Genomic DNA, 18444 nt, shown 5'->3' on the forward strand with positions numbered 1-18444 from the left:
TCCGCGATGAAGAGTGGCCCCCCGCTCGCCGCAACTGGAGAAAGCCCTCGCACAGAAACGAAGACCCAACACAGCCAAAAATAAATAAATAAATAAACAAAAAAAAAATACACACTTGATACTGGCAATGCAAGGAGGCACATTATCAGTGCCAGATGATTAATACAGCATATGAGAGTAGATGTAGCCTACTACCCAAAAGCACTACAGTTAAGTCTCAGAAATAGCAGGAAACAGCCTCCCTCTGGGGACTCAAGCAAGGGCACAGATGTTACACAGCTTCCACAAAACTTACTGAGGAAAACCCATGTTCACACAGCTCACGTAAAAAGAGGGGTGTAATTAACATCACACCACAGAAGGTACTTAAGCAGTAAACATTCCAAAGTTATTTCAGAATTATTCAGTTCTTAAAAATTCACAACTTAAAAGAAAAACCTGCTGACTCAAATCCCATCTCTTTCAAGATGTCTCTGACCCTCTGCAAGCAGTCCGAGAACTTGACATTAATCACATACACCTCAAAAGCGAATTTATTTTGCTTACACTCCCTCCTTGGTCTCAATATCCCCACAGGATGCACTGCAAAGAGTAGTTACTAAAACAATTGTCTCAGTAAATAGGGAAAGGGAAAAGTGAAGTCTTCAGAAGAAATTCCATTCCTAACTCCTAAATCTTTATCTTTCTACACCAAAACTACTGTTAAAAAATATATATTAGGGCTTCCCTGGTGGCTCAGTGGTTGAGAATATGCCTGCTAATTCAGGGGACACGGGTTCGAGCCCTGGTCTGGGAAGATCCCACATGCCGCAGAGCAGCTAGGCCCGTGAGCCACAACTACTGAGCCTGCGCGTCTGGAGCCTGTGCTCCGCAACAAGAGAGGCCGCGATAGTGAGAGGCCCGCGCACCGCGATGAAGAGTGGCCCCCGCTCGCCGCAACTGGAGAAAGCCCTCGCACAGAAACGAAGACCCAACACAGCCAAAAATAAAAATTAATTAATTATTAAAATATATATATATATAAATATATATATTAAAAACTACACCCCTCTCCCTTCACTGACTTGAAACGCTGTGCTGAGATGCAATATTACTCCCAAAGACACTCACGGATAAGGGGAGCCGGTCCAGGTTCACATCCTGGCTCCACCTGTATTTAAATTATTTAACTATTCTGCTCCCTCAATTTCCTCATCTGCAAAAAACAGAGCGGACCTCAGAAGGCTGCTGTGATGATTAAATAAAATACTTTCAATTACTTAACCTAGTGCCTGGCACAAGCACCCATTATTTGCACTGTTATTATAACCTATAGACAAAAAGCAAACATTACTGAAATAAAAAAATGTTAAATGAAAAAAAAAGGTGTTAAAAAATAAAGCATATACTATGACCTCATTTCTGTTTTTAAAAGTAGGTGATAAGATTCTTTTGTCTTTTATTTTCTGGCTTATGTAATGTTTCCACCATAAACATGTATTGCTTATATAATAAAAAGGAAGGAAGCAAAAATAACGCAAATTCTTAAAGAGCCAAAAAATGTGAATAAGGCAAAATATCACAATAACTTTCTTAAATTTAACATAATGAGCAAAATGTTGATTGAAACGATTCCCATCCCACTTGAATCCCAAAAAACATCACTACTCAACAATTCAGAGCAGAGAAAAACTGTCAGACTTAAGCAGTTTTACAAAAACAGTTTATGATAAATCACCTTTCTCCAAAGAATACAAAGCATTAAAAGCTATAATTACTTACTAATCCTCATAACAACCTGGGTGGTAGGTTTCGGGCTGGAATTATAATTTCCAATTCACTGGTGGGGACAGATAGTAAAGTTATATTGTACATTTAGAATAAAGGAACCTAAAATATTCCAATTTTTTAGTTCATCTAATAAACCACAATCTGACAAAGAAAAAAAAAAAGATGGAGCTAATGTACCTGCTGTCACTGACATAAACTAAGATTCAGCAGTAAGCTTGAAGAGACAAATAGAAGGGCTATCTTAACAAGGTCCTTTAAAAGGCTATAAAAGTTTGGGCTAGGTAATAACAGTTTCCCTCCCAGTTCCAAGGAAGCATTTTGAGGACTGGAAGATGTCAAATGGGTTCAGCAGGCAAACACATTTAGGAGAAACTTCCTTGATGAAGATTCACAACACACTTCATTATACTGAATACTCAAATATTTGCACCTTTAACAAATAAACATCTTTTTTCCATTACACCTACTAATATCTTGCAGAACACTGTCCTGAGGGATACAAGTTAGAATACAGTTCAAATATGCGACCTCTAGGGTCCCTTCCCGTGCTTATGATTCTATTATTATAAACTGAAATACAGATTCAAGAACAAACTTCCACCTAACACAAGTAGCACTGGGAAGCCAAAGTACACCCCTAGGACAGATTTCCTCAACATCAGCACTACTGACTTGTGCCAGATTATTTTTCGTTGTGGAGGAAGGGGATCTCTCCTGTGCACTGCAGGTGGTTTAGCAACATCCCTGGCCTCTACATGCACTAGATGCCAGCAGCACTCTCCTCTCCTATAAATTATGACAACCAAAAATGCCTCCAGAAATGACAAATGTCCCCCAGGGGGCAAAATCACAACCCCCCAATTGAGAACCACTGTCTAGAGACAGATTCTCTCTACAGCTACAGATGTCTGTACATACATACATATTTCTGTATATGCAGATTTCCAGAAAGCACACATATGTGGCTGCGTCAAATAGTGCAAGTCAAAACTAACTCCACACCTGCAAATGAGAACGATGCCTTATTCCTTGTAAATTCCCAAGACAGGAGTCCAGTTACACAAGAATAAACTGGCAGCATCCACCTTGCAAAAATGTTGATAAGCTGCCGGGACCCAAAGGGAAGGGTCTGGCCATTTGGGTGGCCAACAACCGCACTTTCACTGAAAACAGAAGCAAAAATCAAATGGGGGAAAAGAAGCATGCCCATAATGTCGCTTCTACTAACCTCTTCCCACCATTACCTCATTACTCTGCACAAAACAAAGAAATAGCCAGAGGAAGGATGGTTAGGGAAGTGTCTGTGAAGTTATCAAAATTTCAGCTGAAACTTGAAAGTTAGCTAAAATTTCATTATGTAGAAGGCTGGGGTAAAAGAAGGGTAATGTGGCATTCTAGTGAGAGGAAAAGGCACGGGAAAAGGCAAAACTGTGGGAAAACATAGGATATCCTGGAGGTTGAAAGAAATGATCAATTTGCTTGAAATATAAAGCATATTGTAACAGAGAAAACACTATAGAAAAAGGTGAAAAGGAAGTTTGAAGCCAGATCATTAATGGACAACCTTCAATAGCCAGCCTTTACTCAGACTTAAAGGCAGTAGAAAGTCATTAAAGGTTTTTCAAATGGGGAGTGACACATGAGAACTGTGCTTCAGAGAGACCAGTTGGGTAGGACAGATTAAAAGAAAGTAAAAAGTCAAAGACCAATGAAAAAGCTACTGCAATAATCCAGATAGGATACAACAAGAATCTCAACTAAGGTGTTCACCACAGTGGAATGGTCGAAGTCTCCTCCAGGCTTTGGAAGGGCCTAAAGTCTGCAGAAGGGCCAAATAAGTGACATAAACAGAAAAGGTAAAAGACTCTTAGGATACAAGAGAGAAGGCTGTCTTTTCCTTCATAATTTCAGCTCCTTAATGATAAAAATCTCTCATTTATTTCTCATAAAGTGGGGGGGGGGGGGCTGTTCAGTTTTGGGGTATCCTCTCCTTTCCTAACAGGGCCAACCCAAACCCAGCCCGCATCTGCATCAGCTCACATCTAAATTATCATAACAGCTTCCTGACTGATGCCTCAGTCCTCTAATCCATTCCATAATCCATTCTTTTTATCGCCTCTCTTCTCTACTCTAGAATAACTCCTAGTACCTTTCTCATGAGTCCAAATTCTCCGAGATGAAACTTAAAACAATATCAAAGCAAGTGCATCAGTTGGCTTAGACCTAGAACTCCCTACCCCCAAATTCAACTCCATAATCTTTGCCTATGCTGCTGCCTCTACCTGGAAGGTTCAAAGCAAGCGCATCAGGTGGCTTAGACCTAGAGCTCCCTGCCCCCAGATTCAACTCCATAATCTTTGCCTATGCTACTGCCTCTACCTGGAAGGTTCAAAGCAAGTGCATCAGGTGGCTTAGACCTAGAACTCCCTGCCCCCAGATTCAACTCCATAATCTTTGCCTATGCTGCTGCCTCTACCTGGAAGGTCCTTCTACCCTTTAAGCCCAAAACTTAATCCTTCAATACACAGCATCTCCACAACAACTTTTCCAGACTATTCAGATTCACATCACTTTCTTCCTGCTTAAATTGTACAATGCATTTAAAGTCATCACTCAATTAAAATCATCTGAATGTTCCCTAGTTGTCAATTTATTAATATTAATTTATTCTATTTCCGAGACAGGATAAGTTCTTTAACATCCCTCTTTGTATGCTCACTAACTTTATCTAGCTAGAGCTTGGTACATAGTAAGCACTGTGAACACTTACTGACAGGGCTAGAGTAGTTAAAAAAGACCTAGAGGTAGGCTTTCACGTATAAGATTGTGCTAAGCAGAGAAAGATGAGGAAATTCTAATCAAGAAACTGACACAATCAAAATAATAGGGAAGGATTTGGGAGATGATCCACAGAACTTGGATGAACCAAGTGTTACGTGTGCAGCTTCTCAAGAAAGAGAGGGAAAAAGCAGCTTTGCAGTGCTTCGTGATGAAGTACCAAAAAAGCTACATTATGGAACACACTGGAAAGTATTTTTTTTTTGTATTTCTTTTACAAATGTAGATTTGTTATGGAATACAACAGGGAGTGGGCAGCAAAATTTTTATTATAAAACAAAGAAATAATGTGGACCTCACCACCCCAGTCCCTAACACTTTCTATGCCAACAGGGCAGGGATTCTTAGGTTTTATAATTACTAAGGGAATCATAGCTCTGGCTGGAGAATAGGTTATTATTATGATTGTTCTAACATTCACTAACATTCACTAAATGCTCTAATGTTCACTAACATTAATTGACCTTTTACTGCGTCTGTCACTGTGCTAAATGTTTTACATACACATCCTCATTTAATCATCACAATAACATTATAAGACGAGTATGTACTCTTATTCTCATTTTATAGATAAGGAAACTGGTGCTCAGAAGTTAAGTAACATGCCCAAGATCACACAACTACCAAGCTGCAGAGGCAGGATTCCAATTCAAATCTCTAACTGTAAGGCCCATGCTTTCTTTTTTTTAATTGAAGTATAGTTGAATTACAATGTTGTGTTACCACTATATACAAGGCTAGGTTTAAACTGGAAGGAGCTTAACTGCTAAACATGAGGTTTTTGAATTTTAGTCTTTATGGGAAAGTCAATAACAAATACCAACTGATTATCTCCAATAGACATTTTATTAAAATGCCTACAGCATTCAAAGCCCCACACCAAGTGTCTATAAGGACGACGTGGACCAGTAAAGACAGACACTCACTGTGATCAGGGAATCCTGGGGGGACATTAGGGGACCCTCACACAGGCTGAGAGTGGGTGGGGTCACAGAAGGCTTCCCGGGGGAAAAACATCTAAGTTGAAACCTAAAGAATAAGGAGGGTCCAGTATCGCCCATACAGCTACTTCCAACACCCCTACCCCCAACACCAAATCCAAAACCAATTCTTGCCCCTCAACATGCCCTATGTGAATGAATCCCGATCCCAATCACTGATTTACCATCTACCATTGACATCTTAAACATATACTAATACCAGACAGGAATAATAGGAAGATTATAGGAGTTCATGGTCTAATGCTGGAGACGCCAAGAATTATAGCAGTGTCATCAATGCCAAAGATAAGAAGATAGAAATTAGGTGTGAAGGTAAACCCAGATGATAAAGCACTGTTTTTCCTGAAGGGATCAAGCAAGGCTTCAGAAAGAGATGACATTCTGACTGAATACTGAAGGTTAAATAGGGAGGATTCAATATAGAATGACAGGCACGTTCACTGCATCCTTAATACCACTGCCTTAGTTCAGAACCTCTTACGTATTACAGTAATCCAGGCAGTAGTAATCTTCCAACTGTTCTTTCTTCCTGTCTCAGCAAACCTTCAATCTAGTGCCCACAACCACTACCAAAATGATTACTAGAAAAGAAGGAGGAAAAAAGGGAAAAAGAGAGGGAACATAAATCCAACCATGTTGTGTTCCTGCTTAAAATCCTTCAGTGACTCTAGGGTAAGGATGAACCCAAACTCCCACACAACATTTATCTGCCCCCCTTTTACATTCAGCCTCATCTCCAACCTGTCCCCACCTTAGCCACCTGAATCTTATTTATAGTTCCAGACTCTTACATACCCTTGTACCTTTGCTTTTCAAGTTTTAGCTCAAGATCTCATGCTCTTTAAACTATTCCCCATTCATTTCAGGTGAAGTTAGAGGTCCCTTCCACTCTAGGGTCTAATATGCACTCCCATGACACCCTGGGCAACAGCTCATAATGGAACATAAACACCTAGTTTTGTCGCCCTCCCGCCCCAATCCCGACTGTATATTTCTTAAAAGGAAGGTTATGGGTTGTTTTATCTCTACCCTTACATGTAGCACTGCACCTGGCAGAGAGTGGACCAATACATGTTAGCTAACCTGAGTAGTCTATGCTGAATGCATCAGATGGAGATCCATTATAAAGTTAATGGGGGTGTCTGATCATAAAGTAAAAACAATCTAACAATAAGCAGGAACGGGGCTTCCCTGGTGGCTCAGTGGTTAAGAATCTGCCTGCCAATGCAGGGGACACGGGTTCGAGCCCTGGGCCGGGAAGATCCCACATGCCGCGGAGCTTATGTGCCACAACTACTGAGCCTGTGCTCTAGAGCCCGCGTGCCACAACTACTGAAGCCCACGCACCTAGAGCCCGTGCTCCGCAACAAGAGAAGCCACTGCAATGAGAAGCCCACGCACCGCAAGGAAGAGTAGCCCCCACTGGTCGCAACTAGAGAAAGCCCACACTCAGCAACGAAGACCCAACACAGGCAAAAATAAATATAAATAAAATAAATAATTTTTTAAAAAAGAAGCAGGAACCAACTGAATCTAGGACAGACTTCAACTACCTCAAGTTCCGGTCATTTACATTGCCAAGCACATGCACTCAGACCGACAAACTTTTTTTTTTTAATTAATTAATTTATTTATTTATGACTGTGTTGGGTCTTCGTTTCTGTGCGAGGGCTTTCTCTAGTTGTGGCAAGTGGGGGCCACTCTTCAACGCGGTGCGCGGGCCTCTCACTATCGCGGCCTCTCTTGTTGCGTAGCACAGGCTCCAGACGCGCAGGCTCAGCAATTGTGGCCCACTGGCCTAGTCGCTCTGCGGCATGTGGGATCTTCCCAGACCAGGGCTCGAACCCGTGTCCCCTGCATTGGCAGGCAGATTCTCAACCACTGCGCCACCAAGGAAGCCCGACAAACTTTTTAAGTTACTTTTAAACTACTAAATTTGGCTACATAAGCCTTTTGAAGGCAATACCTATCAAAATTTTAAATGCAACTACTCAGACTTTTACCTAGTAACTGCACTTCTAGGAACCTATCCAACAGAAATATTCTCCCAGATACATAATAATATATGCACAATTCTTTTGCTGAAGACAATTCTTTTACTGAAGAACTGTAATAGCAAAAAAAAAAAAAAAAAAGCTAAACTTAAAAGATACAATAGAATATTCTGCAGCTATTAAAAAAAACTGTTTATGTTGATGTGAAAAATCTCTATGATATATAACTAAGTGAAAAAAAAAGACCAAGCTACGAAACGGGTAAGATCATGTTTGTATTTAAAAAAAAAATAAAATTGTTTTGAAGGATAACTACATATCAAAATATTTATTCATGTTTATCCTATTTCTATCTTATCACTGAATTCAAGTTTCCTACCAGTTTACCTCACAAAAAAACAAAGAAGGAAAAATGTATTTTTATCTCATCTCTTCCTAGCAAACTCTAATAACACAAGTGTTTCTGAACAATACTAAAATCGAAGATTTCTTGAAGGGTCCAAGCAATTCAAAAGCAAACAAGTTCTTAGGTTGGGGGGGTAGGGGATGAGGAGGGGGTACCTGACCAAAGTCGAGGGATCTCACTGAATCAACCTATCCCTTTAGAATACTGAATTAAAGATTAACTACAAAAAAACAGCAATCCATTATCTTCTGAAATATGCTTAAAGTCTTCAAACATCCTCAGTTCTCCATGGCAATATATGAGCAGTTTAACGAAACTTTCCTGACAGTTCAACTTATCAGACCAGTATTTCTGCAAAGCCTCTTATGCTAGCAAACATCAGAAGCTAAACTAATTAGCTTTTCGCCTTTATCCCTTCATCATACCCTCCAGTGGAGGTGCTAGTAAGCAGTCACAAAGGCCAAATAGCAAGGGAAAGCCTTGATATCAGTTTTTAGCAATTTTTGGTTTAATGCCCTAACAACAAAATTCTAATTCATCTTTTTTATTCCCGAACACTTCCCCTCCAAGTGAATTTAACCAGGTCTGACCCTAAGGTGCTCCCTTTTTAAAAAGAAATTAAGGGACTTCCCTGGTGGCACAGTGCTCAAGAATCCGCCTGCCAATACAGGGAACATGGGTTCGATCCCTGGCCCTGGAAGATCCCACATACCGTGGAGTAACTAAGCCCAGGCGCCACAACTACTGAGCCTGCGCTCTAGAGCCGGTGAGCCACAACTACTGAAGCCCGCGTGCCTAGAGCCCGTGCTCCGCAACCAGAGAAGCCACTGCAATGAGAAGCCGGCACACCACAACGAAGAGTAGCCCCTGCTTCTCCGCAACTAAGAGGAAACCCACATGCAGCAACGAAGACCCAACACAGCCAAAAATAAATAAATAAATGTATTGAAAAAATATATATATATATAAAGAAATTAAAAGGTGAGGGACTCTATTAAGTTTGATGCCACCCAAGCAACTTCTTTCCAAACAAGGGTGGAATCTGCTGTACTTAAAATTCAGAGTGAGATCTCATTTGGGATTCCTGGTTCAAGTAACAAGAACCAAAGTTTTTGATAACATTCAGATAAAACTGCACTGAATTTACCTCCACCTTACATTTCCTCACTCTCAAAAGCTTGGGGAGAAACTATTTTTAAAAAGTTAGAACTGTAGGAAAAAAAGGAAAGTTTACAGGCAACAACAATATATAGCTAAATAATTCCCTAGTGGGCTAGGGCATTCAAATGTTAACAATTTTATAGAGCTAGTTTAAAATCTTAGAAAAGCAAGGCTTGCAGAAGGTAACATTTATTAAGCAGCTATCCGTTGCCAGAGACCACTACCCAACAGAGAAACAAGAATTTAAAAGGTATCTACCTTGAAGGGCCTCTCTTGACATAATGGTTTAAAATCTTCATATACAATCCTTAAGTTTTTCTTTCAGACTACCCAAGTTTGTTTTTCATTCATAAATATGAACTGTGCTCTCTACTTTGAAGTCGGTTTCCTCACACCCTACATTTTTGCTTTACTTTTATTTGATTAAAGACAAGAAAAGCTTAACACACAAAGAGAAAAAACATCTACTTCAATTCTTTTTGGAGACCAGGCTTTTTGGTAAATCATACCTATCAGCTTATTTTCTCCTATACATTTTACCCTACATCCTAAAAGACAGGCACAGGGCATAATGCAGGAACAAATGATAACCGAACTAATAAATAATAGTGACCCTCCCAATCATATATACTGGTCTTTTCCTATGAGCCACAATTCTCTCCACAATCTGCAAGTGACCCAAGGACACCACGTTCTTATCTCTTCTTGTGGCCTTCAAATATTAGTGACCTCTATCACAGTGTAATATTTGTCTTTTTAAATTCATATTGTCTTTTCTAAGCATTACTGCGGTTCACTGAGTTTTGATCTCACATTTCAGGGAATGGGAAGTACTGATGAAAGTGTCTTGTTTTGTGTCATGAATTATCACTCTGGCAGGAATATTTTTGCACGGCTTTTAGTATGCCCAGAGACTAACATGCAATTTATTATGATAGAAACTATAATTTAAACATACATCTTCAGAAGCAACATGAAGACTCAAAATCCAGACTTAACATAGGTTTCCAAGAAATAGTTAAAGTCCTTTTTAGGGAAAGGACGTGGTCCAAGTACTCTCTGCAGTGTCACAGTAAAAAAGCCAGGTGTTTGGGGCCATTTTATTTGAGTCACCTGCACCTGTACTTTTTTATAAAGTGATCAAGTAAAAAGGCACTAATGTAAAATATGCATTCTGAGACCCAGAACAATCTAACCAATCAAGGCAGAAACTTACTTAAAATAGAGAAAGAGGGCAAAGAAAAGGTGCTTTGAAACTCTAAATAAACCACTCAATAATGAGATTTGCTCTGGGGCAATCAACCGAAGACCACATACTTGGTCTGCACTAGTTCCTCCTTTCCAAACTCAAGGGGATGGAAAGATGCTTGGGGTTAAAAACAAAACAAAAAACAAAAAAAAAATTAATTAAAAAAAAAAAAGTCTCTCTCTCCAGGAAGGAAATCACTTAATTTCTGTGTCTAATGACCTCGCCAAGAAGAAAAAAATAACCCCTACCAAACCCCCCGCCCAAGGAAGATGACAATATAAGAGGAATAAGCAATATTCTTTAAACACAGTACTTTCAATGACTATTATTTAAAATATCCAACATGGATTACTAAGTTTTTTCACATTTTAAAATTGCTTTTCTAGTACTATAACAAGGTAACTAAGCTTTACTCAAAAAAGTTCCTAACTAGAACCACTCAATACTAAAATACCCTCTCAAATCAGCATCATCAACCACAATGGCCCTATGTTTACAGAGCATGAGTCAGGTTATATCAAACAGAACAAATCTATAACTTGTTACTCACTTTAAAATACAATTAAAATCTGTGATCAATCCAATAAAATCCAGAATAGTAGAGACACTGGTTACAGTGTAGCATGACTAGAAATGGAAAGGTACCAGCAGTGCTTGAAGAAGAAAAAGATAGTTACTTTCCTTTCTTCTCACCTTGATAAAAGTTAAAAGTAAACTAAGGCTTACTCATTTTCTAGCTTCCAGAATTTTCCTCAACAGGATAATGATAAGTCACCTAACAATCAACGTGTGCTCTGCAGGTTTAACCATAGGAATAACATGTGTAGGCAGGAAGAAAATCATACAAAGATTTAACATCTCACTTTGGTAAAGCACAAAAGTCAAACACTGAAATTCTGAATAAGGCTTTCAGGAAAGATGCAGCAACACTTCTAAATACTTCACTTAAGTAGATTCACAAAGATAAAAGGACCAAAACCCCACCATACCTCAAGGCTCTATCAATACTTAATTGATCACTCTTTTAACTGTCTACAGACGTAAATCAAAAATACTTTTTATATACTTAAATTAGGCAGTCATCAGAGACCAATCATCTTTTACCACAATACAGATGTTAAGAATCTTTGTCACATCTATGTTTCCCTCCAAATGGTACACACTTGAAAGTTTAAAAATTGACCACCTCAAATCATGAGATCACTAACAAATACATCAAATATGCTAAAGGTCAAAGGAACTGCATACTTTGTAGGATAAACCTAGCAGAAATCGAAATCAGAATTCCATGACTGAGGATAGTTATCCCACATTTATAATACATTTTTTAGATTCCCAAGGGATGAGCATTTTTACCTTGCCTTATTTTTAGAACTACACATCACACTGCACATATCACATGACATGATGTAACTGTTAGCAAAGAAAATGGCCCAAAACCATTGAAAATATACATGGTAGAGGAAACGAATCAATGCACACAAGAATCACTATATTTCATATTTACTTTTTGAAATTTTTTGAACTCAGAACAGACCTTTTTTCAAATTGGAAACGCGGTTAGTAAGCTCTGTAGAAACAACACAGAAATGTATTCGGTATTTTATAAAATAGGAATTTACCCAACTATGGGGAAAACTGATACGAAGAAACATAATAGAACAACATTCTTCTAAATCTACAGGATTAGTAGTAAAAATTCTCTGGATCAAAAACGCAACAGAAACATAATGAAATACCTTCAGGTAGAAAACAATTATTACTCAAAACTGTTCAGTGTTGTTGCGAGAAAAGAAAAATAGTTTTAAATGACAAGCATGTAGACAATTGAAAATTTCTAAATTGGTCAGACAGTATGCTAGAAAAAGAACTAAGTATAGCCTGTAGAAGGGGGGAGGGGAAAACACACCCACTTAAGCCCTTGTAAATAGTGGTTAAAGGACCCAAAAAGCAGGGAAGATACTACAGACTATTCTGAGAAATGGAAAACATATTCCAATGTTCTACTTTCCATACTTGAAAGTGCTTTAGAAACGAAGTTCAGTAACAACCTATAACTATATCATGATTATGCAAGGCAAAGATTATGTAATTTTATCGTTTATTATAAATGTTCTCCGATTTTAAAACAAAAAAAACTAAAACGTTTTGATCTCTGTAATAGGGAGGAGAGAAGTTCTTCTGGGCTACAATTTAAAAATATAAACACACACCCCAAAACAAACAAAAAACCACAATGATTGCTAGCCACGTGACAAAGGAGATGGCAACACCAGGATTGTGAATGGAGGGGAGGGAGGCGAGGCAGGAGGACTAGGAAGATTTCTCGGAACTTTGGGGACCTCGGGATTCGGGTCTCCCGACCCTTAAGGTACCAAACTCTAGCCCGACTAGTTGTACTGTTAACATTCTCAAGTAGTTTATTAATAGGTCACGAAAAATGCTCCAGTGACCTCCAGAATAAAGGGGGGAAAATCGGAGGAGGAGGAAAGAGAGCAATTTAAAGTGGCGCCATCATGTCACCCCTTCTCCCCTGAGGCAATCAATAAGCAATAGTTAAGTAACGTGTTTCTCCAAAAAAACCAAACTGGGATCCCCACAACGGAAAACAAAAGGATTTTTAAGTAAAACATGAGGGTAAGGCTGTTTATCCTATGGAAAACAATCAAATTATTTGCTGAGACTCAAAAGACAGTCAGCCGGAAAACAGGCCCCCCAAACTCACTTAAAAGCAAATAAATGTCTCTTCCTCTTTAGTTTAAAAAAAAAAAACACGTCTGCCTGAGGGAGACTAGATCTGAAAACGTAAGTGACCTCAATTTACAGGCAACAAAAATAATAAATAAATGAAACAAATAATCATCTCACTAAACAATCAGAGTTGTGATACACACCGTGAAACGCGCAAGATGTGTGTTTCGGCCAGAGAAAGGCCTTTTGCAGTCAAGAGAAGTTCAAGGCGAGAGCAAGAGTTTGTTTGGGTTTTTTTTTTTTTTTAACCGGAATAAATCGTGTTCTTAAGGCCGCATTTTTAAATAGAACGCCAAAGGAAAAGCTGGCGAACGAGGCGGCAGCTGGTGGGGAAGGGCCCCCGCACACCCCCGCCCTTGGGGCGACTCCCAGCCTCGGACCCGCAGCGGGGAAGCCCGGAGAGGCCATTTAAAGTTCCGGGGATTTTTCCTGCCCTGCCCTGCCTTTCTAGTTACAACTAACAAAGAGAGGGAGAAATGGGAGCCACAGGGAGAGCGAGGAGAAGGAAAAAGGGCAGCGGGAGGAGGAGAGCAGCAGCAGCAGCAGCACCTACCACGTGATGGAAGAGCGTTGCCCGGGCGGATTCAGCCCCACAAAATGGGCGCAGTTTGCAAACAGCCCCCGGCCTGGGCGCCGAGGGCCGGCGGCGGCGGCGGCGGCGGCGGGCGGGGGCGCGCGGCGGCAGCTCCGGCCCGGGCCCGCCGCTCTCCTCCCCCCCGGCGCCCGGAGCCGCCCTGACTTTCCGGGCGGGGGGGCGAGGCGGAGGGGGAGGGGAAGGCGGCGGCGGCGGGGAGCGGCCGCTTTTTCTTCTCTTTCGGGCTCTTTCTCCGGCCTTCCTCGGCTCCGGCGGGGCCTGGGCACGGCCGGGGACCACAGCCCGGCCGGGAGGACGGGCGGGCGGGGGCAGAGAGTGAAGCCGCCCCCCCGCCCCGCACAAACAAGCGCCGCCGTCTGCAGCCCAAGCCCGCACCCCGGCCGCCGCCCCCGGACGCCTCTTCCCGGCCGGGGAGAGCGCTCCGGCCGCCCCCCGCACCGCCGCGGCGAGACGAGTCGGCTTCGCTAAGGTGCTCGGTTCTCCCGCCGGCTCGGCGAGCGGTGGCGGCGGTGGCGGCGGCACTGGGAAAATGGCGGCCGAGCTTCTTTTCCCTCCCCCCCTTTAATCTGAAGCGGAGGGAGAATGGAGCGAGCGAGCGAGCGGGCGAGCGCCGGGGACACGGGGAGGAGGGACAGCAGCGCCTCCGCCGGCTGCGGCTGCGGCGGCGAAGGGCCGCTCCGCCCCGGCGCGCCGCCAGGGGGCGCCCACCGCGCCGCCCCCGCGAGCCTCCAGGAGGCGCGGCCGCCGCCGCCGCCTCAGTCATGGCTCCTCGCCGCGGCCGCTGTTTCTGCACCTCCAGCTGCGGAGGCCGCGGCGCCGGGACCCAGCCGCTCCCAGACGTGCGGCGGCGGCACGCGGCACTGCGGCAGGCGGGAGCGGACCCTCGCTCCGGCTAGGGTGAGGCTAACCTGAGGCACTGACGCCGTCACATTCCTTCCGCGCTTGGGCTGACAAGGCCGCGCGCCGGCTATGAGGGGCAAGGCAGGCTGGGGCGAGAGAGCAAGAGGACGTGAGCGAGGAACTGTTTGTACTGGGTAGTAAATAGGCTAATGCCGTCGGTACCACATTATTCCAGAGCTAAACATGCGCTGAATCAAGTGGGGAGCTCCCTGACCAGTGAACCGCTTCCTGCCACCCTTTGTCCTAGCAGCCTGCCTCCGTACACTGCAGCACGCCTGGGCACCAGCCCCAGTGCCGCGATCCGCAGCCGCCAGGGTTAAAAAAAAAAAAAAAAAAAAAAAAGCGCACGTCTTCATTGCGCAGGCGCGGGCCAGGGCCCGCGCCGGGCCAGCCCGGGAAGGGACAGCCGGGAGCAAGAGGGGAAGTGATGGCCCACCAGCGCCAGGCCCGCTGGGAACTGTAGTTTTCGTTAAGAAACACGCGTCTGGTTTTGGGTGTCACGGCTTGGCGGATCCACCAAAGCAGGCAAATGGCATTACACAATGAGTATTTATGCTTCCTGTCTCCACCAAAAGGAAGTTCACTGCTATGCTAAAAGTTTAACAAAGAACTCCATAGAGAAACCCAAATCTCACAACAAAAAGCAAACTTCCACTTTCCTACCAGAGTTGGTTTAAAGTGGTGGCACTTTATCATTTCTCATGACCAGTTTGTCAGTACAATATCTTATTCCTTTTCCAAAATAGGGCCTTAAAATAATGGAAGATTTTCTAGATTAAAAAAATTCAGCAATATAATGCAAAGTGTCACATTTACACAAATTATAATCCACTATCCTTTAAAACTAAAGAAAAAGTTGCCAAAAGATGAATCCAGTGCTTAGAGGCTTAAAAAAGGAACTCTGGTATTCATCAAAATATTACTTTAAATTACAGAACAACAACAACAAAAAATGTTTCCAACAATTAAATCATCAAATGCAGCAGATGAGAAAGATATGCTCTACTACCAAAAAGGAAGATGAGAAACGCGCAATACTTTTTTGTGGCTTACCAAAACCAATATCCGGTGGTATGCGTCACTTCTGTTAGGCCAAAAAACAGCCCAACAGCTTGTCCTCCTACAAACTTTAACTCACTAGCTCCTACAGCATCTACACCTATATTTCCATTTGTACCCTTAAAATCACACTCTCAATCATAGTCATGGTTCTCAAATATCAAAAGAAAGTCACAGGGTCAAATTACACAAGAATAAAAAAAAATATGTATACATATTTGTATACACATCCAAAAGAGATCCTAGTCTTGGCTTTTTAAATTATAATCCTGGGGGGGTGGACTTAGTTGATTGAAAAATGTATACACACATCTCCACATAAATAGTTATTCCACAAAATACAGCAGAAAGTGTTGAACACAATTCTAAAACCAATAGATGGCGAACTAGAGCCCTAATGTGAGGATTCTGAAATCCAAATGAGCAGAATGAAAATACCAAATAAGGCATAGCCCTTTGCAGTGTATACTTAAATATTATGTTCAAAGACACTCACCACAAAATAATTAATTTTACTACTGCTTCGATTCTTAAAACTCAACTGTCAGATTTAATTAGGCCCCCAAATAACCAAGGTTATAAAATACATTCTTTTCAAATGATTAAGAAAGAGGTGGAAATGCTCATTTTTAAACATGCATTTTGGGTAAAAATAAATCCCCACTTTCCCCTTTTCTCACTGCTTAGCCCAAGAGTAGGGAGTTCACAGTGTTTATGGCACTTAAATCAATTTGTTTTACATTGTTATCTCGAATCAGATGTCTTTCTGCTCAGACACCAATTTTTCCAAATAAGGACATTCAAAGGTGAGCTACTACAGACACAAAAATCTTAGACAAATACATTTTCTTAAAATTTCCCCCCAAAACACAGTGGATGTCAAGGCTGATTAAACACACACACACACACACACACACACACACACACACACACACACACACACGCTTCCCCGGTGGCGCAGTGGTTAAGAATCCGCCTGCCAATGCAGGGGACACGGGTTCGAGCCCTGGTCCGGGAAGATCCCACATGCCGCTGAGCAATGAAGCCCATGCGCCACAATTACTGAGCCTGCGCTCTAGAGCCCGCGTACCACAACTGCTGAAGCCCATGCGCCTAGAGCCCATGCTCCGCAACAAGAGAAGCCACCTCAGTGAGAAGCCCGCGCACTGCAACCGAGAGTAGCCCCCGCTCGCCACAACTAGAGAAAGCCCACACACAGCAACAAAGACCCAATGAAGCCTAAATAAATAAATAATTTTTAAAAAAAAAAAAAAACATACTATTCATTTTCCTAATCATTCTTGGAATAGTCATTGTGATTGACTGTCCTCCAATATCCACTCTATCCTAGTAGATTAGTTTCAACCCATTCTCTTTGCCAGTGATTGGTTGGGAATGGGCATGAAATGTAATCCTGGCCAATGTGACACAAGTGGAAGCCCACTGGAAGGCCTCCAGGAGAGAATTGTGAGAAAAGATTCTTCAGTCCTAAAGATGAGATGAGGAAGAAACAGTCTCTTTTCAGGTAATGCTGAACATGACACTTCACACTGCTACAGTCACCTTACAGCAAGCCTGAAGATGCCACCAACATCAAAGAGAGCAGAATGGAGAACTGGCAAGTACCTTGATCCTTGGTGACAGCATTAAATGATTATATCAAACAATCCTGACATCTGCAAGACTTCTGGACTTCCAGCTACATGAGACCAAGGTAACAACAAACATTTCTTTATTGTTTAAGCCAATTTGAATTAGGTTCCTATACCTGAAGTCAAAAACCTACTGATTATTTTCTCATATTTTACAGTATTTTTATACTCTAAAATACTTTATGGATAATTTATATTGTCATATTTTATATAACCTATAGACCAGTCCTTTCCTCATATACACAACTCTGTACCCATCCATGTCTTTATGTGTTCTTTCTGCCCTGAAAAAGAGGACCATCCCTCCTCACCACCAATCCTTGTTCATTCCTCTCCCCCAATCCACCTCTAATTTACTTTTCCTGCAAGAAAACAGTAATAAGAGAATTCCCTGGCAGTCCAGTGGTTAGTACTTGGCACTTTCACTGCCATGGGCCCGGGTTCGACCCCTGGTTGGGGAACTAAGATTCCACAAGCCGGATAAATAATAGAATAGGAAAGAAAGAAAAAGAAAACAGTAATAATAACAATAATGTAGATAACTGGCACTGTATTACCCTGCTCTTGGTTAAATGCTCTCTGTAATTCCTCTGAGGTTGTTTTCATATACCAATCTTGCCTCCTGAAGCCACCCTCAAAGCTCTTAAAAGCAGGAACTATGATTATTCCAACTTCTCTGATTTATTACCCTGGTCTATATAATAAACATACTCCAAAAAGGCACTCTTTAACTTCTTCACCATATATCTTCTAACAACCCAGAAATTCCTAAGCAGAATATTCTATCACAAATTCAGTATTTCATATGTCCGAACCAATCTCAAAAGGACAAGGGATTATTCTGCGTTGTACTTAAAAAAAAAAAAAAAAAAAAAAGCAATTATTAAAGTAACTCAGGAGAGAAGTCCTAAAGCCTAAACCATTTAGTTTCAAAAGGACAGGGACCCAGTTTTTCTTATTTGCCATTGCATCCCAGGGACCTAGTCCAGATATCAGAGAAATGAACACATCAATCTATATAAGACAATATTAAAATTATATCATGGAAGAAACATCTTTAAACTGAAA

The 18444-nt window shown here is 41.7% G+C and overlaps 1 protein-coding gene across 6 annotated transcripts in view; it reads right to left on the reverse strand.

Moving 5' to 3' along the window:
* Window positions 1-18444, reverse strand: part of KANSL1 (KAT8 regulatory NSL complex subunit 1) — a 187607-nt gene that overhangs the window by 145538 nt on the left and 23625 nt on the right. For 4 of the 6 annotated variants that reach the window (XM_057536031.1, XM_057536029.1, XM_057536030.1 and 1 more), the window contains exon 1: window positions 13724-14303. The exons of the other annotated variants lie outside the window; for them this stretch is intronic. The gene's annotated coding sequence lies outside the window, so the exon portion shown is untranslated. Of the gene's footprint in view, window positions 1-13723; window positions 14304-18444 lie in introns of those variants that run through there. 6 annotated transcript variants of the gene reach the window in all.

Source organism: Balaenoptera acutorostrata, chromosome 20 (assembly GCF_949987535.1).
Source record: "Balaenoptera acutorostrata chromosome 20, mBalAcu1.1, whole genome shotgun sequence".
In the NCBI taxonomy this organism is placed as follows: Eukaryota; Metazoa; Chordata; class Mammalia; order Artiodactyla; family Balaenopteridae; genus Balaenoptera; species Balaenoptera acutorostrata.